At 36.8% G+C, this 24510-nt stretch overlaps 5 non-coding genes across 5 annotated transcripts; all 5 read left to right on the forward strand.

Moving 5' to 3' along the window:
- The first annotated feature begins 15359 nt into the window (after positions 1–15359).
- On the forward strand, positions 15360–15431 carry trnap-agg (transfer RNA proline (anticodon AGG)). The gene has a single exon. It is a non-coding gene; the product is annotated as a tRNA-Pro (tRNA).
- Positions 15432–15978: 547 nt separating this feature from the next.
- On the forward strand, positions 15979–16050 carry trnap-agg (transfer RNA proline (anticodon AGG)). Its single transcript has one exon. It is a non-coding gene; the product is annotated as a tRNA-Pro (tRNA).
- A 1084-nt stretch (positions 16051–17134) lies between these two features.
- Positions 17135–17206, forward strand: trnap-agg (transfer RNA proline (anticodon AGG)). The gene has a single exon. It is a non-coding gene; the product is annotated as a tRNA-Pro (tRNA).
- A 236-nt stretch (positions 17207–17442) lies between these two features.
- trnap-cgg (transfer RNA proline (anticodon CGG)) lies at positions 17443–17514 on the forward strand. Its single transcript has one exon. It is a non-coding gene; the product is annotated as a tRNA-Pro (tRNA).
- A 4182-nt stretch (positions 17515–21696) lies between these two features.
- trnap-agg (transfer RNA proline (anticodon AGG)) lies at positions 21697–21768 on the forward strand. Its single transcript has one exon. It is a non-coding gene; the product is annotated as a tRNA-Pro (tRNA).
- The last annotated feature ends 2742 nt before the right edge of the window (positions 21769–24510 follow it).

The raw sequence follows: 24510 nt of genomic DNA on the forward strand, positions 1-24510 counted from the left end.
TTGCTTTACTTTTTGATTACAAAAGCTGCTAGCCTCTTCTATGACAAGAATTCATGATTCCTTCAATCACTGCTAAATATTAATAAGGTATTTGATTATAATTATAATCATAATTATCAGTGCTCCAAATTGATAGTTTAGTAACTTTATGAGACTGATTTAGGTGAATTGGCTATATTTTTCTGTTTTACAGATGGTGCCCCTACGAGCTATGATTCCCTTCAGCACTTTCATTTATCTTTAACGAGTGAGATAAGAAGATGGATATCAGTCTGGGTGTTCAGTTAAGATGTGGTTAGCCTAGCTTAGCATAAAGACTGCAGGCAGGGAAAGTTAAAATAAATAAATAACATGTTATATGGTAATGGTAAATAGACCTGCACTTATATAGCTTTTTCGACCACTAATGAAAGGCTTTACACTACAGACTGCACTCATTCACCCACACATTCATACTGGTGGCAGAGGCTACCCTAAACGGTGCCACCTGCCACCATTGGGAATTCATTCACACACCGATGAACACAGCATCGGGAGCAATTTGGGGTTCAGTATCTTGCTCAAGGATACTTCGACATGTAGGCTGCCATGGTCGGGGATCGAACCAACAACCTTCCGGTCAGTGGGCGGCCACTCTACCAACTGCCACAGTCGTCCTCTATGTTTCTCATTTGTTAAACAAACCAACATGGTCTTACAGGAATCTGTGAAATAGCCACGGATTTGCTTAACTCAAAATCCGTGGAATAGCCACGGAATCACTCAAATTTCCGTGAAATTGACACGGATTTCGCTACAATGCAAGTTAATGACAGTCATATCCCGTGGCTATTCCAACATACAAAGTGATTATGTACATTCACTGAGTGAATATTTAGAAAATCCATTTTTTTGCAGAAACTCAAAAGTCAAAATATTGATATTTTCACTAAAAATGAGAGAACTGTCCGCCATGTTTTTTGTTCTGACCGCCGGGACCTTGAAAGTCACATGACTTGGAACAAACCAATAGGAACAAATATCCATGGAATAGCCACGGGATATGACTGTCATTAACTTGCATTGTAGCGAAATCCGTGTCAGTTTCACGGAAATTTGAGTGATTCCGTGGCTATTCCACGGATTCGCTTAACTCAAAATCCGTGGAATAGCCACGGAATCACTCATATTACATATCACTATTTCACGGATTCCTGTGAGACCATGTTCACATCTTTACACAATGGTGCATAAGACAATGAAGGAAGCATTTTATCTGGGATTGTTCCATCTGAACATCTCACTCTGTTAACTAAAGAAAATCCATTTGTTTCTTTAAATATTGAACTATTCCTTTACTGCTGCACAATTAGCCGGCGAGCCACTTCACTACTCTTTAGAGCCGAATGTTGCAGCGGGTGGGAGAAAACACTACGGAGCAGTGGAGGCTCAACAGTTTCTCAGGGCCACTTCAGCAGTAATTACAGAGGGCAGCAGTTATTCATTGACTAGAGACCCACAGTGTCTCAGCTGGGCCAGAAACTCTAGCCAGGTTTTCAAACCTCCGGCTAGCTGCTTTTATCATCACTCAAGTCACTGAATAGTTCTCCTTGAACCAGCTGATAAAAGCCTGGTTCAAGTGCCGGTGTGAAGAGTCAATACGAATGTCAATACTCCTATATATTTCTCCTATTGATAGATTTTATGGCATGTAAAACCATTATTTGGCATTCAGCTGTTCAGGGAGATGCTGTTATATTAACACAAACTGATATAGTTTAAACCTCTGAAGTCCAGGAGATTTTGGTGCAAATTTGTCAACTTCCTATGCATTAATTTCTGTCTGTTTACACTGTAAAAAAGGATTCAGGAGGTGAGTTAGTATGACTTACAAACATGAGCTTTATTAGCATAAAAAATACAATTTGTTACATGTCCATTGTTTTATTAAGTTGATAACTTATTTCAAGAAGTTGATCAAAATTAAAAATGAAGAAAGATGTCTTAACTCAGAAATATATTGATTTTGGATAAGCATTTCTGCCTTCACTTAACAAGGAAAAGTATTAAGGTAATGGCACTTAATATTGTATTACAATATGTCTGACTTAAGTGAAATAAGTTACTGATAATCAATAAAACTGAGGTAACAATTTGCAAGAATTTTTTTTTAGTAGAAAGAAAGTAAAATAAAGGAGTTATAGCAACTTAAATAGAGTAATTTGACCACTTATTAACACTAAAACGTTGTGTTGGTTCAACATAATGAAGCTTGTAGAGACAAAACAAATCATGTTGGTTGTAACTAGACTAATTGAGTTAGTTCAGCTACAAAAGTCTCATGGGAAATACTCAATTAGAGCCAGTGTCATTTTTTTTAGAGTGTAGCATCTTTCAGTCTGTCCTTACATCACATGCATGGCTCCTTTTTGCCGACACAAACTTGGCTATCAGTCAGATTTTTCATTTTATTTTAATTAACAAAGTATAAAGCTGCCAGGAACCCAAAATACAAACAAAAGACACAGGTTTCTATGGAAATGTACCATTTTTTATTCATTTTTTAATTTATTTTTTACAATTATACACACAAAACAGCAGAAAAAAATAATAAATAATACAACTACAAAACAGTCTATTTGCATGTAAATTAAAAATAGTAATAGTTTTCATTGTAGAAAGAAAATTCACAATTTAAAAATGGACTAGAAACATAAATGGCACTTTCAACTTCTCAGCTTGTCTACATATGGTATATAATTAAGTTAACACTGTAAATAAAATGTGTATTTTCAATAAATAGATGTACTTCAGAGGGTTAATATACAACCCAATTTCCAAAAATGTTTGTACGGGTAAGACAAAAGATGTTTTTTTTTAAATTGATGTAGTTTTGGTTGTGTTTTAGCTTCATGCTAAACAAGCACAACTGCAGAAACTAGGAGATGCAGACCTGAAAACTTTAAAAAAAATGTTATGAGTACATAATACATCTAAAAAAAAACCTCGATATCTAAAACATAATCTTTAACATAGGCTTGGAGCAATCACTGTCACAACAGGCTTTATTAATATCTTTATGTCTTCGGCATCATTAACTGAGCTGGAGTAGCCTGTCACAGCTGGAGCCTAAATACTCTTCTGTAGTTATCATTTTATTGATGTGTATGTACTGGAGGTCAATGGGGGGGAGAGTGCTCTATTACTGGTCTTTACTACTCACCCACTCTCACAAGCTTCTATTTGACAGTGATTTTATGTCTTTTATTACTTTAAACATAATAGAGATAATCAAACTACTTTTTAATTTCTGTTTATTCATTTTTGACCAGGAGGAATAAGGTAGGCTATGTATTTTTTAATCATTTAAATTATAATTTATGTGCCATGCTGTTAAACAATCATTAAAAAGCACAAATATCACCATTATCAACCATCTTTATCAACACACCCGGACTGTACTTCTGTCCTTCACAATAAAATACAATACAGTAAAAATAAAGATGTACTTTTAAGATCATCTCCTGAGTGTTCTAACTGCTTTCTCTCATCAGAGTTACTTCCTTATTGTAATTAGACATGTAAATCTTCATGTAGATAAATGAAATTTCACATATAGATTGTTAAAAATGTATAAATCAATTAAACCTACACTGGTGGTGGCAGTCCATGGGGCCCTAAGCAGAATTTGATTTTTGGGGCCCTCTATTTCTGCCAATAACATTGATTGATTTGTCAGCCTGATGTGTCTTTACACATTTATGGGGGTGGTCCAGTTAATAACATAAATAATACCAATGCAATAATAATTTATGTAGGTTTGATTTACACAACGATCCAAATGGTAAAACATTATATAAAAAAAAAACTATATTATACATATATATTTTAGTAAAAGTGTCATCTGGTTTATTATTTTTGGCTTAAAAAAACTGCAACAGCAATGTGCAGCAAACAATTTGTGCAAACAACAAATGTCAAACTATATATAGTAGACGGATGCCAAAACAACTAGCTAATTTGCTATTAACGGCTACACAAATGTCTTTGATAAACAATCAATTACCAAGACAACATACCTTTATCTTATTCTTTTCTCTGCCCTCGAAGGATATGTCCTTTTTGCTACAATATTTTGCCTCCAACTACCTGCGATTTGGATGTGCAGTGCACAATAAAATAAAAAATATTGTTTTGAATTGCACTTGGGGGCCCCCTAGTGGCCACGGGGCCCTAAGCAGTCACTTAGTTCGCTTATGCCTTGGGCCGGCTCTGGGTGGTGGTGATCTTATTTGAAATGACCATAAAACACCTGAAATTGTCGCATTGCAGATATGTCCTGTTTGGGATACAGTTGTTGGGAATTTAGGATGCCTCTTTTATAAATAAATGACACCTTGCACGGGGCGTCAAATATGTAAATAAAAAAGTCGTTATCATAAATGCTATCCCTCCCATAAGTATATCAGATATGTAAGGATGAACCTGAGTAATGCTTGTATTGATCTCATGCTATAAGAATTATTAATAATTATCATAAATAATTATTAATATAATTAATAGGCTCATTTATAAGGCTTATTTCACCAGAAAAGACACAAAATGATTTTTAAAAAGACATAAAATCACTCAAAAAAGACACAAAATGACAGAAAAAGACTAAATTACTTTAAAAAAAAGAAACAAAATGACCAAAAAAAGACACAAAATTACTAAAAAAACAAAACACAAAATGACAGAAAAAAACTAAATTACAAAAAAAGACATAAAATTACCATAAATAATTATCAATGATAAGAAATGATATGACTTGATTTGCTCTAAGTCATAGCTCGTTGGGGGCACCATCTGTAAAACAGGAAAATATAGCCAATTCACCCCAAATCTGTCTCAAAGTATTCAAAAGTAACTAAAATAAAAATAAATAATAAATAAAAATACCTTATTAATATTTAGTAGTGGTTGAAGGTGAATTCTTGTCATAGAAGAGGTTGGCATATCGTCCATAGTGTACAACATTAAATAGACAGCATTTGTAATCAAAAAGTAAAGCAAATAAAAGCACACATCTATAAAATATAGAGTTCTACACAGTCTCTATGGTAATATATTTGATGTAGAAATGTAAATAATGGAGAAAAATAATAATAACGTATATGAAAATAGGTGTGTTTCAGTGAATATCATTGTTTGATCAGTTTTATCAGATATGTAAGGATGAACCTGAGTAATGCTTGTATTGATCTCATGCTATAAGAATTATTAATAATTATCATAAATAATTATTAATGATAAGAAATGATATGACTTGATTTGCTCTGAGTCATAGCTCGTTGGGGGCACCATCTGTAAAACAGGAAAATATAGCCAATTCACCCCAAATCTGTCTCAAAGTAATCAAAAGTAACTATACTATCAAATTGGAGCACTCATTAATAATTATGAATATAATTAAAATCAAAATACCTCATTAATATTTAGTTATTATTAGTTGAAGGAATCGTGAATTCTTGTCATAGAAGAGGTTGGCATATCTTTCACAGTCTACAACATTAAATAGACAGCTTTGTAATCAAAAAGTAAAGCAAATAAAAGCACACATCTATAAAATAGAGAGTTCTACACAGTCTCTATGGTAATATATTGGATGTAGAAATGTAAATAATGGAGAAAAATAATAATAACGTGTATGAAAATAGGTGTGTTTCAGTGAATATCATTGTTTGACCTCCTCCTGGTCCCGGCTCTTGTTTTTTTTTTTTCCTCACACCTCCAGCTCATCTCGGCTGTGTGTCAGCTGCAGCTCAGCTATTTGGGGTCTGCTATTTTTTCCATGTGACGTGTGTGGTTCTCAGTAAAAATAGACAGTGAAATGATGTCTTTCACTATTGTTTCAACACCTATATGTAGCATATGTCACATGCATTAAATATACATATTTTTACCTCAACTGTTCCTTCAAAATAAGTGTCGCCTTTGGATTCATTTTGCTCAGATTTTTTGCTGCCAACATGAACAGAAAGAATCGTATCAGACACAATGGGACACATCCGCTATTTGGTTTGAGTCTCCACATTGAAAGAATGTCAAGGAATATCCAAACTAAATCTCCCAGTAATCTAAGCGGTAGTTGTGGAGATATTTCTCTCTGGATGGAAGCGTTGGACGAGTCCGACCCTCCTCTGGCAGCACAAAAACACACTTGAAGTGCAGTGAGACGGAGTGATGAGAGTGTGACAGAGGAGAGGCTTATTTCACTCAACTCAGAGAGAAACCACAGACAGAAAAAGAAAAGAGCACTCTAAATCTCTCTGGGCATCAGAGACACTGTTTGATCATATCATGTCAAAGAAAAATGAATTCACTGTAATTCTGTGTATTATTTTTGTCATTTTGTATCTTTTTTGTCATTTTGTGTCTTTTTAAAGTAATTTAGTGTTTTTTTCAGTCATTTTGTGTCTTTTTTTTGGTAATTTTGTGTCTTTTTTGGTCATTTTGTGTCTTTTTTCTGTCATTTCATGTCTTTTTTTAGTAGTTTTGTTTTTTTCTGTCATTTTGTGTCTTTTTTTGGTCATTTTGTGTCTTTTTTAGCAATTGTGTGTCTTTTTTTGTAATGTTGTGTCTTCTTTTGGTCATTTTGTGTCTTTTTTCTGTCATTTCGTGTCTTTTTTAAGTAATTCAGTTTTTTTCTGTCATTTTGTGTCTTTTTTTGGTCATTTTGTGTCTTTTTTTTAAGTAATTTCGTTTTTTCTGTCATTTTGTGTCTTTTTTTAAGTAATTTATTTTTTCCCCTGTCATTTTATGTCTTTTTCTCAATGATTTACTGTAATTTAGTGCCATATTACATCTGCAGCCATATCTAAGTTTATCTCTCCTACCATCTGTTTTTTTTTCTGAGTCTTTTTCTTTTTCCCACTTCCCCGAAATAGAGGTTTATGTGAACTTGTCTGACAGCAACGACAGAAGCATCTTTCACTCTGTTAGAAATATCAAATTGGAAGTGAGTCTGTGTCTTTCAAGAGTGGCAGTAATGAGCTTAATGAGAACTGTTACTGATATCTCTGATGGTGCCACCACTCATCCTCGTTTAATATCAACCAGACATTAAGAGTCAGAGTCATTATCACTAAAATCTACCACAAAGAGAAGGAGGACACTACGAGGCTTCATGGGAAAAAACAGTTCAACAAACTGTAAACTCTGAAGAAACAGGTTCAAATAAATATCTCCACAGTCAGAGCATCATTGGGAAATAGTATCATTAAAGATGGACCAAAGAAATTTGAGGTATTAGAGCAGGGGTCTCAAACTCAAATTACCTGGGGGCTGCTGGAGGCAGTATCAAAATGACCACAAAAAAGACACAGAATTACTAAAAAAAGACACAAAATTACCAAAAAAAGACAGAAAATTACAAAAAAGAGACAAAATGACCAAAAAAAGACACAAAAGGACCAAAAAAGATAGAAAATGACTGAAAAAAATACACAGAATTACCAAAAAAGACACAAAATTATTAAAAAAGACACACAATTATTAAAAAAAGACCGAAAATGACAGAAAAAATACACAGAATTACCAAAAAAGACATAAAATTAATAAAAAAGACACAAAATTATTTTAAATTTTAAAATTTTTTAAATTACCGAAAAAAGACACCAAATGACAGAAAAAAACTAAATCACTTAAAAAACAAACAAAATGACCGAAAAAAGACACAAAATTACAAAAAAAAAGACACAAAATGACAGAAAAAAACTAAAATACTTAAAAAAGACACACAATTACCAAAAAAGACACAAAATTACAAAAAAGGACACAAAATGACCGAAAAAGACACAAAATGACCAAAAACAGTAATTAAAGGGACCTTCCACACACAACACGATAAAGTTCCATTCATATAAAACTCACATTAAACTTTCATATCAAGGTGAGGGCCACAAAATATCGTCACGAGGGCCACAATTGGCCCGCGGGCTGCGAGTTTGAGACCCATGTATTAGGGAGACTGTATCCCAAATCACCTGCTGCCCCCGCGACCCGGCCCCGGATAAATGTGACATTTTGATAGAATCTTAGCTGATTCATGATACAGTTAAGCTAGTAGTAAACCATATTCAATAAGTAAAAACTGAGTGAACATAATCTCACTGCAATAAGCATGAATGTAATGTATTTAAAGTCGTGACTTAAAGTTAAATTAGCACCATGACGGCTGCTGAAAGACGGAAAAAAATCCTCTTTAGCTTTACTTAAGGGTTTAAGTCTGTAAGCAAGGAGAAATATAAAAACAAAAGTACATTTAAATAAAAACAAATTGTGTTTTCTAGTCTTGGAGCTGTTACTTGGAGTCTTGTCATCACTGTGTGGTTGCCTGGAAACCAACAGGGACTCTGGACACTTCAAAAACTATTAAAAACACATCAATGAGCCACACGGTTGCCCCCGGTGACACATTCCTTCATTACCAGGAACACACAGACCTTTATTTTATACTCAGTCCCACATTCACCGTGCTGCTGATGGCCAAACACCCTGCAAAAATTTACATTTTTATTTATACATTACCAAACGTACATTAATGAATGATTGAAAATTGTCCCCGTCAAATGCACTTTTTCCTTTCTGTGTGAGAAAAAGTGTCCAATAAATCACCAAACTTAAACAAATGCTACAGGCCAAGAATTTCCAAATGTTTCACCTATTGATATGATTTTGACATTCTGAGGAAAAAAAGGGTGTAAAAACTAGGGTTGTGAACAATAAACCGATATGAAAGTTTAAGGTGAGTTTTATATGAATGGCACTTTACCGTGTTTTGTGTGTGGAAGGTCCCTTTAATTACTTTTTTTGGTAATTTTGTGTCTTTTTTAAATCATTTTGTGTCTTTTTTTGATAATTTTGTTTCTTTTTTTAATAATTTTGTTTCTTTTTTTAATAATTTTGTGTCTTTTTTTGGTAATTTTTTGTCTTTTTTTAAATCATTTTGTGTCTTTTTTTGGTAATTTTGTTTATTTTTTTCATAATTTTGTGTCTTTTTTGGTAATTCTGTGTCTTTTTTGGGTCATTTTGTGTCTTTTTTTGGTCATTTTGTTTCTTCTTTTTAGTAATTGTGTGTCTTTTTTGGTCATGTTTTAGTAGGTTATCATATAAATGATGTCACTCATATCAAACCTGCACTCAGCAATGATCAGCCTCATGTGGGACTGAATGGAAATGACAAAAAAAAGCTTCTAGAATTATCTTTCTTTTCATTTATTATAAATGTAGAAATATGTTGTGGTTTTTTTTGTTGTTCAGACCCACAATAAAACAGATTTTAAACATTTATTATGGAACATAATGGGGCCATATTGCAAAATTTCAAAATGCTACCCAATGATTTAGGAAAAAAATGTTTATTTTAAGCCCTTTTCCCCCCTAAAACCAATAATTTGTGTCCTTACATCTTATACACATCAGCATTTTTATTTATTTAACCCTTTGATGCACAACACGGTCTAAAGTGACCCTACTAAGTTTTTATGTTCTATATCTTTGCAATAAATTAATTTAATCGTTCAGTATTCCAGGTTTTCCTCAATTAGTTTGTTTTTGATCATTATACATCCTAATTTTATGTTTTTCATTTCTTACTTTTTTAATTAAAACCCTTTTTGTATCACTATGTTTCTCATGCACAACATGGGTCTGCATTATGGGGGTATTGTGTGTGTAATTTTAAGATAAAAATAAAATAAAATGAATTAAATACATTTTGGAATAAGGCTGTAACACAAAAAAATGTGGAAAAAGTGAAGCGCTGTGAAAACCTTCCAGATACACTGTATGTGTGACAAAATGATACATGTTAAATATATTAAATATATGAGTGTTTGGCCCCTCTTACTGCTAAAGTAACTATTTGAAACAATCTACTATTATTATAGTATTAGGTTATTTAATTTTAAATCAAATTTGGATGAATGAATGAATGTGTGTAAAATTGATGTAATAATACAAAAACTATTTTTCTTCACAATGTATGAAGGGAAAAATGGATATAATGTTGTAATAAAAAAAAGATATTCAAAGAATACTTCGACTATCGACTATTCGACTATTCAATCATCAAATAAATTGATTTAAAAAGATCATTTTTGACCCATGTTGTGCATCAAAGGGTTAAGCAACATTTCATGAATATATTTTTTTTTTCTTACCAGCGAATCAGTTTGTAAAAGAAGTATATTGTTTTTTAACCGTGTATTTAGATGCGAATCATCACAGAGAGATGTGCAACCCCAGTAAAAACTAGATGTTGATCTCTTTAGAGGTGTGATCATAAAGGGTGTGTGTTGCTGAGCTTGTAGTGTTTGCAGGTGTCTGTCTGACCAGGTGAGACTACACACTCTCACCTTTCCTCATTCTGACACAACACTCATCAATCAGTGCAGAACCAGCCTGAAAATCACACACACCTGGAAAACACACACCTTCACACCCCTTACACCTTCTTACACACTTGGAAATTTCACACTTTGAACATTATGCCATGCTTTTACATCAGAATACACCATTTTATTATCTTAAAACATGGAAGTCACGACTTTAACCCTTTAATGGAGTTTGAGGCTGTATTAACCAGTTAAAAATTGTTCACCATGTCATGTTGGTATCATTGTTTTCAGCACAACCTCACCTATATGACCTGATTATTATTTTTTTCATTTTGACTTACTGGATCAACATTTTCAACACAAAAAAACACACCAAAACACATACAAAATTACAAAGAAACACATGAAAACACACCGAAAACACATAGGTTTTTTTTTTTTTTACAAAAAACACCCAAAAATAACAACAAAAAAAACACATAAAACACACCTACAACACACAAAAAACACACATTTTTTTTTTTTTTTACAAAAAACACACAACAAATGACAAAAATCACTCATAAAAACACACATAAAACACATAAAAAACACACAAAATGACAAAAAAGACATAAAAACACAAAAAAACATAAAAAACACACATAAAAACATAAAAAACACACATAAAAACATTTAATTTTTTCACAAAAAACACATACAAACATAAGAAACACTTTTTTTTTACAAAAACCACCCAAAAAATGACAAAAAACACAAAAAACACACACAAAAATACACATAAAATAATATTTTTTTAAACAAACACATAAAAACACACCAAAACACACTGAAAACATATCCTTTTTTTTTTTTTTTTTTTACAAAAACCACCCAAAAAAAAGGACAAAAACTCACACAAAAAACATCAAAGACAAAATATTGCATTAAAAATGCTGAATGCAAACTGCAAAATTTGAAAAAACTTACACTTTTTACTTACTTCTTTTTTTTTATTTTTTACCTTTGCTGAAAAAGGGTTGATGCACTAAATTGAACATGGAAACTTCTGAAAATAAAAGCTGCCAGCAGGGCTCCATGCTGCTTCGTTTTTGCTTTCAGGGACTCCAGAGGGTTAAACACGGAGAGATGATGATCCTGTCCTCGTCTGCTACAGAATCACCAGAACACATTATAGCGTAGATATGATCTCTGCTGCAAGAGAAACTAAAACTCACTGAAGTTCAAGAGGAAAGCACAAAAAACCACCTCCAGAGAAAGTCATTTTACTTTCATTGTTTTTGTTCTCAGTCATGTAAGTGTTTTTGTGTTTTTGTTCAGTGATTTATTTTTCTTCTTTTTATTGAGGTTGGTCACAAAAATATTTTCCTTCAAGAGTCGAGATAAAAACAGGCCTCAGTGACACTTCACACCTGATTCCAGGTTAAGTGTTTGGCACCCATATAGTCTTTTATTCTTCTGTAATATAACACACACACACACACACACACACACACACACACACACACACACACACACACACTTTCTTTTGAAATATGGTCTTCCATCTATGGGACATTCATTCATAGATTTTTAGATTAGATTTAGATTAGGTTTTTTTGCTTGCATTTATTGTTGGTTTGCTGCTCCGGTATTTCTAAGGTTTTGTTTGAAGGGAAACTTTATCCAGAGGTCAAAATATGCTGAAAAAAATACAATTCTTCTTCCTTACACTCTATTTTTAACCTTGAAGTGTGGCTCTGGAAATGGAAATGTCTCTCACCAATCTAACACGTTGGTTCCCTCAACCACTATTGGATGGATTGGCATTAAAAAATTGGTAGATATATCCAAAATTTACTCTTGTCCAATACATTAGTTCAATAATGGAGAGAAACAAGATTTCCCACACAATTATCTGCGATTTTATTACAAGACTTTGTTGAATATTGACTCTGATTGGTCTGTTTTGGTATTCTATGGTCTGTTAGTTGGCTGCTATCAGACAGACAGTATTGTCAGCTCGATAGAAATAGAACATATTACAACTTTGCTTATTTTTGTAGACTTCACTCTAATTTGTTATCAGACCGAATTGATTGATTGAACTAAATTAGCCATTTTGCGAAATATTTGTTGTGATTGGCCCGTGAGCCAAGTCCAATAAATCACTCACCATACCAAAAGATTGGCAGTTAACCTTTAGTTCTCTACTCTCCATTACAGAATTTTTTTTTTTACTAAAAACACCCAAAAAATGACAAAAAAACACACAAAAAACATTAAAGAAAAAATATTGCATGATAAATATTGCACAAAAAATGACAAAAAAACACACAAACAATTACAAAAAAACACAGATTGGCAGTTAACCTTTATTTATGTACTCTCCATTACAGAATAAACCCTTTTTTTTTTTACAAAAAACACCCAAAAAATGACAAAAAAAAAACCCCACAAAAAATGAATGATTGGCTAACCATTACTGCCCCTCCATTGCTCATTGGATTGAAAACTGCAATATCTTTAAACATGTTATGATGCCAGACAAATCAGTACACTCTGGATTTGACTGATTCAAAGGTCTCGACCAAGGCAAGTCTGTTTTTGGCCGGAGTTCTGATCAAAGACAGTGGAGGACATGGTTAATGTCTGGACTGTACCCAATTAAAAAAAAAGATGACAGGAAAACCGTGCAGAAGAGACTTATAAATTAAACACTAAAGTCAACACAGTATGGGTGAATCTAAAAGAAAATACTCAATCAGGGGATGTGTCACTCCATATACTGTATCTATTCAAAATTGGAAAGACAGGCAATAATAATAAAAATAACAACAAGCAATTCAATATCCAACAAAAGTAAGTCAACAAAATTATTTAAAATCAATTGTTTTTCTGTTAAATTATCGGTTTCTTTAGCCGTGTCATAAGTTCCTTCAGGGTGACTCAGGAACTCTCGCTGTTCATGATCAGTTCAATGAAACTACACTCTCGAATTAAAATCTCTGTCAGAGGCATTAACAAACAAACAAACAAACACCTTTTAATGACATTTGCAATAGTGACCATTCCCACCAGACAATACCAGACAGAGAATAAATAAAGGTAATAAAACCAAAGAGAGAAGAGTTTTTACTTTATTATTTATTGTGCAGGATACTGGGCTTCAGGATGGGCTGGTGACAGAATAGAAAAGGCAAAAGCAACATGTTTGTTTCTGTGTGTGTGTGTGTGTGTGCGTGTGTGTGTGATGCTCGTCATTCTGTTACACTGGATGACTCCTGATGCGACAGCGGCTGCTCTGGCCTCAAATACCCCTGAGACGTAGGAAAAGAAAGGCAGGGAGATGGATGGAGGGAAGGAAGGAACAAGAGTGATATAGAGAAAGAGAGAGAGAGAGAGTGGATGTGTGAGTGTGAGTGAGAAAGGTGTGTCAGCAAAGGGCCTCGATTTCCCCGGAGACACACTGGCAGAAAGACAGATAGACGGAAACACAGAGAGGTTGGGGTTTGGAAAGCAGAAAAGTACCAATTCTTTCTCCTAAACTGGACAGCTTCCAACAGGCCTGCAGCACACAACACCACCAGGAAATATGTGGATAGCTTTCTATCCATGCAGTTAAAAGCACTTATTGAATATACATGCAGATTGGCAAATGGTAAGATTTTTGCCTTCCTAAAAAGCAGATTACAAGGATGAGGATATATGTTATGGAGTCAACTCCAGCAAAATATCTTAATAACTACGGCCAGATTGGTATTAAAAAACAGAATGGTTCCTTATGGTTATGGTTATGGTAATCATGGTTTGAGAGGGTCCTGTTCGTACTGTTCAAGAGAACAAACAGGGTAGAACTGTTCGTTCTGTCAGTTGGCCAATAATGTCCTGCCAACTTCATGTGTGGTGGTAAATTGAGCCAGGTTCATAATCTTTGCATACCAACAATCCCAGGTTCAAATCCCGGACGAGCCCAAAGCTAGTCCTGTTCTCTGTATTTTTGTTCCTTGTTTGGCAGGTCCCGATCTACGATCCTTGTGGGTGTCTAATGAGAAAAAATGGGTTGGCAAGAGGTCCAGGGTTCAAATCCCGGACGAGCCCAAAGCTAGTCCTGTTCTCTCTGTTGTCTGAAAGTTGGCCAATAATGAAAAACACAGCGTTGACATGCATAACTGGCTCGTTTTTGCCACAAGCCAAGATTGCATAAGTCACACACGGAACAATGAAAACTGTTTGGCAGATCCTGATCTACGATGGACTTCGTCACTCGGGCCTCCGATGAGATAACAGTGGAGTAGAACTGTTTGTTCTCTAAGTTGGCCAATAATGTACTGCCAACCTCATGTGTAGTGGCAAAACTTGAGCCCGGTTTGAGATTTCTGCATGTCGGCATGCAGCTTAGCTTGTTGGTCTAGGGGTATGATTCTCGCTTAGGGTGCGAGAGGTCCCGAGTTCAAATCCCGGACGAGCCCAAATCTTGTCATATAGAGACTCTTTAGTGAGAACAAACAGGGTAGAACTGGTAGTTCTATAAGGTGGCCAATGATGTACTGCCAAATTCATGTGTAGTGGCAAAAAATGAGCCACGTTCAAGATCTTTGCATATCATTGTGGTATTTTTGTTCCTTGTTTGGCAGGTCCCGATCTACGATCCTTGTGGGTGTCTGATGAGAAAAAATGGGTTGGCAAAAGGTCCAGGGTTCAAATCCCGGACGAGCCCAAAGCTAGTCCTGTTCTCTCTATTGTCTGAAAATTGGCCAATAATGAAAAACACAGCGTTGACATGCAAAACTGGCTCATTTTTGCCACAAGCCAAGATTGCATAAGTCACACACGGAACAATGAAAACTGTTTGGCAGATCCTGTACTACGATGGACTTCGTCACTCGGGTATCCAATGAGATAACAGTGGAGTAGAACTGTTTGTTCTCTAAGTTGGCAAATAATGTACTGCCAACCTCATGTGTAGTGGCAAAACTTGAGCTCGGTTTGAGATTTCTGCATATCTGCATGCAGCTTGGCTCGTTGGTCTAGGGGTATGATTCTCGCTTAGGGTGCGAGAGGTCCCGGGTTCAAATCCCGGACGAGCCCAAATCTTGTCATATAGAGACTCTTTAGTGAGAACAAACAGGGTAGAACGGTTCCTTCTGTCAGTTGGCCAATGATGTACTGCCAAATTCATGTGTAGTGGCAAAAAGTGAGCCAGGTTCAAGATCTTTGCATATTAACGCGGTATTTTTGTTCCTTGTTTGGCATGTCCCGATCTACGATCCTTGTGGGTGTCTGATGAGAAAAAATGGGTTGGCAAGAGGTCCAGGGTTCAAATCCCGGACGAGCCCAAAGCTAGTCCTGTTCTCTCTATTTTCTGAAAGTTGGCCAATAATGAAAAACACAGCATTGACATGCAAAACTGGCTCATTTTTGCCACAAGCCAAGATTGCATAAGTCACACACGGAACAATGAAAACTGTTTGGCAGGTCCTGATCTACGATGGACTTCGTCACTCGGGTATCCAATGAGATAACAGTGGAGTAGAACTGTTTGTTCTCTAAGTTGGCAAATAATGTACTGCCAACCTCATGTGTAGTGGCAAAACTTGAGCTCGGTTTGAGATTTCTGCATATCTGCATGCAGCTTGGCTCGTTGGTCTAGGGGTATGATTCTCGCTTAGGGTGCGAGAGGTCCCGGGTTCAAATCCCGGACGAGCCCAAATCTTGTCATATAGAGACTCTTTAGTGAGAACAAACAGGGTAGAACGGTTCCTTCTGTCAGTTGGCCAATGATGTACTGCCAAATTCATGTGTAGTGGCAAAAAGTGAGCCAGGTTCAAGATCTTTGCATATTAACGCGGTATTTTTGTTCCTTGTTTGGCATGTCCCGATCTACGATCCTTGTGGGTGTCTGATGAGAAAAAATGGGTTGGCAAGAGGTCCAGGGTTCAAATCCCGGACGAGCCCAAAGCTAGTCCTGTTCTCTCTATTTTCTGAAAGTTGGCCAATAATGAAAAACACAGCATTGACATGCAAAACTGGCTCATTTTTGCCACAAGCCAAGATTGCATAAGTCACACACGGAACAATGAAAACTGTTTGGCAGGTCCTGATCTACGATGGACTTCGTCACTCGGCCATCCGATGAGATAACAGTGGAGTAGAACTGTTTGTTCTCTAAGTTGGCCAATAATGTACTGCCAACCTCATGTGTAGTGGCAAAACTTGAGCCCGGTTTGAGATTTTTGCATGATGATTCTCGCTTTGGGTGCGAGAGGTTCCGGGTTCAAATCCCGGACGAGCCCAAAGCTTGTCCTATGCTCTCTGTGTAAGAGAACAAAGAGGGTTGAGCTGTCAAATCTCTAAGTTTGCCAGTAATGTACTACTGGTGTTGTGGCAAAACTTGAGCCAGGTTTGAGATTTTTACATGTCAATACTCTGTTTTTGTTCCAAAGCCAAGATTGCATAACTCATACACGGAACAATGGAAATGATGGTCCTGATCTACAACGGACTGCGTCACGCGGGCTTCCGACAAAGCAAAAGCATTTCACTCGTTGCTCTAGGGGTATGATTCTAGCTTTGGGTGCAAGAGGTCCCGGGTTCAAATCCCGGACGAGCCCAAAGCTTGTCATATAGAGACTCTTTAGTGAGAACAAACAGGGTAGAACTGTTTGTGCTGTAAGCTGGCCAATAATGTACTGATAAAGTCATGCGTTGTGGCAAAAGTTGAGCCAGGTTTGAGATTTTTGCATGTCAACACGGTAATTTTGTTCTGAGCCATGATACAGTAAAAGTTGTTCGGCTCGTTGGTCTAGGGGTATGATTCTCGCTTAGGGTGCGAGAGGTCCCGGGTTCAAATCCCGGACGAGCCCAAAGCTTGTCCTGTCCTCCCTGTGTAAGACCATGAACATTGGTCAATAATGTACTGACAGAGTCTTGTGTAGTGGCAAAACTTGAGCAAGGTTTGACATTTTTGCTTGTCAATGTGGTATTTTTGTTCCGAGCCAATATTGCATAACTCATACACAGAACAATGGAAAATCGTTTGGCAGGTCCTGATCTACGATGGACTGCGTCACGCGGGCATCCGATAAAATAAAAGCAGCTCGGCTCGTTGGTCTAGGGGTATGATTCTCGCTTCGGGTGCGAGAGGTCCCGGGTTCAAATCCCGGACGAGCCCAAAGCTTGTCCTGTACAGACTCTTTAGTGTGAACAAACAGGGTAGAACTGTTAGTCATGTAAGGTGGCCAATAATTTACTGCTAAAATCATGTGTTGTGGCCAATGTTGAGCCACATTTGCATGTCAACGCTGTGTTTTTGTTCCCAGGCCAAGATTGCAGAAGTCACATGCCGAACAATGGACATTGTTTGGCAGGTCCTGATCTACAATGAACTGCTTCTTAATAAAAAAAATAAAAAAAATTATACTGTGTTGATACATATTACAGCATAATATGGCCATAAAACACCATATTATGGGATGTCCAAATATGACCCCGTTAAAAAAAACCCTCACACTATAGCATGTCCATATTTGTCAAGAATTTGTCAAATTTTAGATTGCCAAAAAATGCTTCAAATGGGTCAATTATAGTTTGATGATGAGCATAATATTGACAGAAATTACAAGAAAAACACCATATTATGGGATGTCCAAAAACTGAAAAAAGTCATGCTAAAATATGTAGATTTTTGTAAAAAAAATTGTCGAATTTTAAAATACCTAGAAATGCTAAAAAATTAACCCATTTACAGTCTGATGATACATATTAGAGCATAATATGGCCAAAAATTACAGAAAAACACCATATTATGGGATGTCCAAATATGACCCCCTCAAAAAAAAAAGGCATACTATAACATGTCAATTTTGTCAAAAATGGTCAAATTTTTAAATGCCTAAAAATGCTTCAAATGGGTCATTTATAGTCTGTTGAAACATTTTAGAGCATCATATGGCCAGAAATTACATAAAAATTGAACTGTATTATGGCATGTCCAAAAACTGAAGAAAAAAAAAAAGTCATACTATAGTATGTTGATTTTGGTCAAAAATTGTCACATTTTTAAATGCCTAAAAATGCTATAAATGGCCCAATTATACTCTGTTGATACATGTAGTATTGTAGTTTGTCCAAAAATAGTGAAAACCACCATATTATGGGATGTCCAAAAATGACCATCTAAAAAAAAGTATATGAAAAATAGTATGTCAATTTTGGTCAAAAATGGTCAAATTTTAAAATGCCTAAAAATGCTTGAAATGGGTCATTTGTAGTCTGTTGATGCATATTAGAGCATAATATGGACAGAAATGACAGAAAAACACAATATTATGGGATGTCCAAAAAGGACCCACTCAAAAAAAAGTCATACTATAGTATGTCGATTTTTGTCAGAAACAGTCAAATGGGCCAATTTTACTCTGTTCATACATGTAAGTAATGTGGTTTGTCTAAAAATTGTGAAAAACACCATATTATGGGATGTCCAAAAAGACCCTTTGTTGATATTTGGCTTTCTCTTTGCATGGTAGAGTTAGTTGATGCAGTGACAAACTGTGTTTCCAGATAAAAGTGTTCCTAAGCCTGTGTATTAATCTTTATTCAATCATGTTGGTTGTTATTGCAGTGCTACCTGAGGGGTCAAAGGTCATGGACGTCCATTGTTGATTCTTAGGTGCAGAGATTTCTCCGGATCCTCTGAATCTTTCAATGATGTTATGGATTGTAGATGGTGACATTAAAACTTGACATTCTGTACAATACTGTGCATTGAGAAAAAAATGTATTAATGTTAATGTATTAAAAGTGAAATTGCCTTGACATTTTGAAATGTGTTGCAAGCACCAAACTCAAAATATGCATATATATAATAATTTGTTAAGGTTTGTTAATTAATATTGTACAGTTTTCAATTGAACATATGTCATACATGATTACCACATTATTACATCCCACAGTAGTGATGTTTTGAGGTTTTTGAGGGGGGTCATTTTTGGACATCCCATAATAAGGTGTTTTTCTGTCATTTTTGGCCATAATATGCTGTAATATGTATCATCAGACTGTAAATGGGTTAATTTTAGCATTTTGGGGTATTTTAAAATTTGACAAATTTTGACATTAATCGACATGTATGACATTTTTTGGACATCACATAATATGGTGTTTTTCTTTTCATTTCTGTCCATGTTATGCTCTAATATGTATCATCAGACTATGATTGACCAATTTGAAGCATTGTTAAGATTTGACAATTTCGGACATGCTGTAGTGCATTGTTTGGCATGTGACTTACATTACATTGCAACATTATTGGCCAATTTACAGATTTAACAGTTCTACCCTCTTCATTCTATTACACAGAGAGCACAGGACAAGCTTTGGGCTCGTCCGGGATTTGAACCCGGGACCTCTCGGGTGCGAGAATCATACCCCTAGACCAACGAGCCAAGTTTCTCTAAATTTATCGGAAGCCCGCGCGACGCAGTCCATCGTAGATCAGGACCTGCCAAACGAATTTCCATTTTTAAATGCCTAAAAATGCTAGATCACACAGGCAAATCTATTTTATCTCCGAGATAAACAAAGGAAAGACAAAGAAGCCAGAGAAGGAAAATAGACTGGCAGCCAAACATAGAAAGCTGGAGAAAGAGGAAAGCGGGTGATTGACTGATGAGACGGGGATAGAGGGAGAGGGAGGGAAGAGCAAAGACAGAAGGAGCGAGCAAATACTAAACGCGTGTGATCGCAGTGTGAGGAACAGCTTGAAAACAAAGAAAGATGAGAAGAAAACAGGAGGGGTCTGTGAAAGTCTGCTGCCCACTGGGAGTGTACAGTACAGCCACAGTCCTGTACTGCAGACCACACAGCCAAAGTGGAGACCAAACAAAGGCAATGCAGGGGAGCTCGGCTGCATTTAGACGCTCATGCGGCTTTGTGTTTTCTTCTGTGTGATTTGAATGCCTGTGTGAGGTCTTTACAACCTCGGGAATGAATTATGATGGCTGCAATCTGACTAAAATGTTAATGGCATAAACAAGAGAAGGAACAATTGAGAAAAGCAATCACTTTAATTGATGCTGCAGTGAGGCTGTGTCAGATGGGGTTAAATGCTGCAGCATTTACCTTCTTATTCGCCTCGGCATCATGAATTTAGACGTGGACCAAAGCTTTTGTATCTCGTATGAAATTTATAGGGTTTAGTAAGTGGCTGAATATCCATCTAGGCATTAAGGTGGATATGTGGGAGGAGGTAGAGGCACATATCATGTCGTTGTCTGTCATTTACTTTCCCAATGTGCGACAGAAACAGTACTTGAAACATGCCTTGTGCATCATTACAACTGAACCAGAAATGGGCTATTTCATTGAATTAGTAGTTCCATGGTTCCATGGTTTTCGTGACAATAACCAAAATCATTATCAAGAAAACCATGGAAAAATGGTAATGAAGGCACAACGAAGCTTCATGAAGCATTTGCTTTATTTTTTGACCCCACTAGATGGCGGTCTTGGCTTTAAAAAAAAGGCTTCAGCAATGGTGATTGAGTGTGTTTTCAGCCCTTTGTTGAACAAAGAACACCATCTCTTGGGCTCTGTAAAAAAAGCAAATGCTTCATGAAGCTTTGTTGTCCCAACACTAGCCTAAATTCCGAGAACTGCTTGAACTATGTATATGTATACCATTTACAGATCTGTAAAATCTATCTGTTAAATTGAACAAATTTAAGTATGAGTGTATTCAAGATCTATTGCCATAACACAATAACAGAGACAATGGGTGTACTCGTCACAGCAGCAGTAACATTTATTGTTTTACAATTACAACCTTGATGCCCCGAAAAGTTGGGACATTAAAACATAAATAAAACAGCATGTGATGATTTGCTCTTCATGGGTAGCGGTAGGAAAAAGGCCAAAATGCCACATGCTAAACATGCACAATTAGAGAAGCTGGAAGATGAAGCCTCATACAGGCATTTACAGTTATTCTGTTGATAAGCTTTGGCATTGAATTTATTTTGGTCTAACACCAACCCTTCCTCTAGCCATAAACCTACCCGGGCAGGTGGGTTTCAGTAAGCTTAACAACATGTCTGGGACCCCCTTTTCCCCCAAATGCTTATTTCTATTGTTAAAATAATTTATGTAAGTTATACTTTTTACACCATGTAAGGGCCATACTTTGACAATTGTAAAAGTTGTGGCAAAAAATGAGCCAGGTTCGAGATTTGTTTATGTAAACATGCCAAGCCAAGATTGCATAAGTAATTTACCGTACAATGGAAAGTGTTTGGCAGGTCCTGATTTACGATGGAGTGCGTCACATGGGCATCCGATAAGATAAAAGCAGCTTGGCTCGTTGGTCTAGGGGTATGATTCTCGCTTAGGGTGCGAGAGGTCCGGGGTTCAAATCCCGGACGAGCCCACAGCTTGTCTTATGCTCTCTGTGTAAGAGAACAAACAGGGTGGAGCTGTTCGTTCTCTAAGTTGGCCAATAATGTACTGCCAACGTCATATGTTGTGGCAAAATTTCAGCCAGTTTGAGATTTGTGCATTTCAATACTGTGTTTTTCTTCCCAAACCAAGATTGCATGAGTCACACGCTGAACAATATTAAATGTTCATCCGTGGAGTAATGTTTGAATGTATTGATGAATGGATGGATTAATTCATTCATCCATCCATCCATCAATCCATCCATCCATCCAATCCATCCATCCACCCATCCATCCATCCATTCATCCATCCATCTATCCATCAGCAGGAAGAAGTGGGGATGTGTCACCCATCTATATATATCCAATGTATAGACTCACCTGGCTGAATGAAATGAACTAAAGGAGTGAGAAGTACAGAGTCTGATCTGAGTTACACACAGTTGGTGTGTGTGTGTGTGTGTGTGTGTGTGTGTGTTACTGTGTGTGTGTTTCTGTGTGTGCACCTTGAGAGAGGAAGTGCGGTAGTGCTTGAAAAGACCGCTGTAAACCAAGTGTGAAAACTCTCTAAAAGAGGCTTCCTGAGATCTCAATACAGTATTCAGTGGGAGCAGAAATGCTGGTGCAGCTAATAGCCATGGAGCCCTGGCTTCCTGTTTGCAGTCCCTGTAGTGGAATGTGAGAGTCTAAAAAGATGACCTACTAATGTTGCTGCCCAATTCACACTGTGCTTTGACCTTTTGTAATGAGCTCATATCAAGAGAGCCTTTTCACACTTCTTGGACCGCTGACTGTTTTTCTTTTCTTTTATGTTTTTTTGTTTGCTTCTCTCCTACATCCCTCCTCATGCTTTGGGCTTTTCCCAGCCAGTTAGGAGCAAGAAAATAATAAAGGGGAGGGGGAAGACAGGATGAGAGGGGAAGTGAAAGGAAGTTGAGCTGCTGACTGTGCAGATTCTGCCTCGGTGGCACCCCAGCCAGCCGCATCCATCACGCCCTGATGCTAATGGCTGTTACAGACCTGCACCCTCCCCACCGCGCCCAAATCATCCCCCCAACCCCCCCACCCTACCCCCCAACCCCCTCTTAGCCAGCATGGCAAAGGAGACTTGACACAGAAATGAGTTGAAACTAATGACTCTAATGAGTTTCACTGCCCCCCTGCCAACGTCTGCCGTCATTACTGCTGCCCCTGCCAGTGGCTCCAAATGGCTGTTTTTAGCCTGGCAAACTGATGCTCCCCTTCACTGAACAAGACTGGGAGGGGGGCATTTCTGCCTCAGACATCCTGTGGACCCTGTGTCCTTAAAAAAAGGCAGACTTTTATTATTTTTTGTTTTCTGAGGCTGACAAACAGGTCCCTCATTGATTTCAGGTAGTATTTCAGTATTGTGCATCGAACATGCTCGTGTTTTTGATGAATTGTGAACTGACAATATCAGTTTGCAACTAATGATAGCGTTTCCAATCGAGCTTGTTTGATGGAATCTGATAAAAATGGGATGGTTTGATTTAATCAAGTGTTAGAAATATCTGTTATTAGGGCCACGGGGCAATCGCACAGAGCACTGGTCCCATACAGCAATAGCTGACCAGAAAATTAGTCTTCTCCCTCACAATCCTCTGGTAAAGCTGTCAGAGTTATAGTTTGGGCGTAGGACGCACAGATGCACCACCAACACGCACCAACAGCCTCATTGGCTCCCATATTAAAAATGCAGGAAGATTTCTAAAAAAGGGAGATGTAACAGTTTTTTTAGATCGCTCTAACGAAGCTATTTTTTAATTTTTCTTCACAACAAACATATGTAGCTGTTCAGGAAGAACTCAGGACGCTCAAAGTGAAGTCGGATCAATGATAGGTATTATGGTTTTGCCAAAAATGCTTTCTGTTCGAGGCCAGAAATTCCAGTCTGTCCACCTCTGGCTGCTGTCACTGTTCCGGGACTTTCTACAGGTGGCAGTTAATTGTGTTGATTGCTCTGCTCTGATTGGTTGACCCCAATGACTTTGATCATTTCATCCTTACAGATACACGAATAAGGACACATATCAGAGGTCAATACTGATCATCATGAGAAAGAACGTGCACATCAACAGTAGGTTGAGCTGAGCAGACTGTTTGATAAAAAGTAGAAATTAACGTGGACTATTTTCTTCTGTGCGACTGTAAACTCAACATTGTAAACTATAAACATGGAACTATTTACTTTTTATCTGTGAACTGAATGTTGCACTAGCTTTTATGAAGTGTGAATTTGTACAAGACTGGAACATTTTGCAAATGAAAGATAATTCCTGCTGTAAAAGATGATCACAGGGCAATGCATGGAAGTCCTGTCTCATACTCTAACACTCAAATTATATTCCTTATAACCATGAAGGTGATCTTTTAGGTTTAGTCAACTGAACATAACCAGACCCTGATGATAATTCACTCTGTTAACTCATGTGGACTTAATTATCATGTGAAAAGTGCTGATATTTGTTCTCCCGGCTCTGACCTTGTCTCACACTGAGTTCAGCTGGGAGAAACTTTTCCTCTCGGGGGGGATCGTCGACTCAAAGCATCTCAGTTGATACAGTTGTGGAGGTGACATGTTTTATAATCAGCAGCAACAGCAGAAGCATGAAGTCTCAGCTTTCAGGTGAGGAGTGTAGCAGTTGGCATGCAGCATGTGAGCAAATCATAATTACCAATTATCTCAGTGTAGCAGAGGACTTGAGTTGAAC

This window comes from Centropristis striata, chromosome 12 (genome assembly GCF_030273125.1).
Source record: "Centropristis striata isolate RG_2023a ecotype Rhode Island chromosome 12, C.striata_1.0, whole genome shotgun sequence".
Classification (NCBI taxonomy): domain Eukaryota; kingdom Metazoa; phylum Chordata; class Actinopteri; order Perciformes; family Serranidae; genus Centropristis; species Centropristis striata.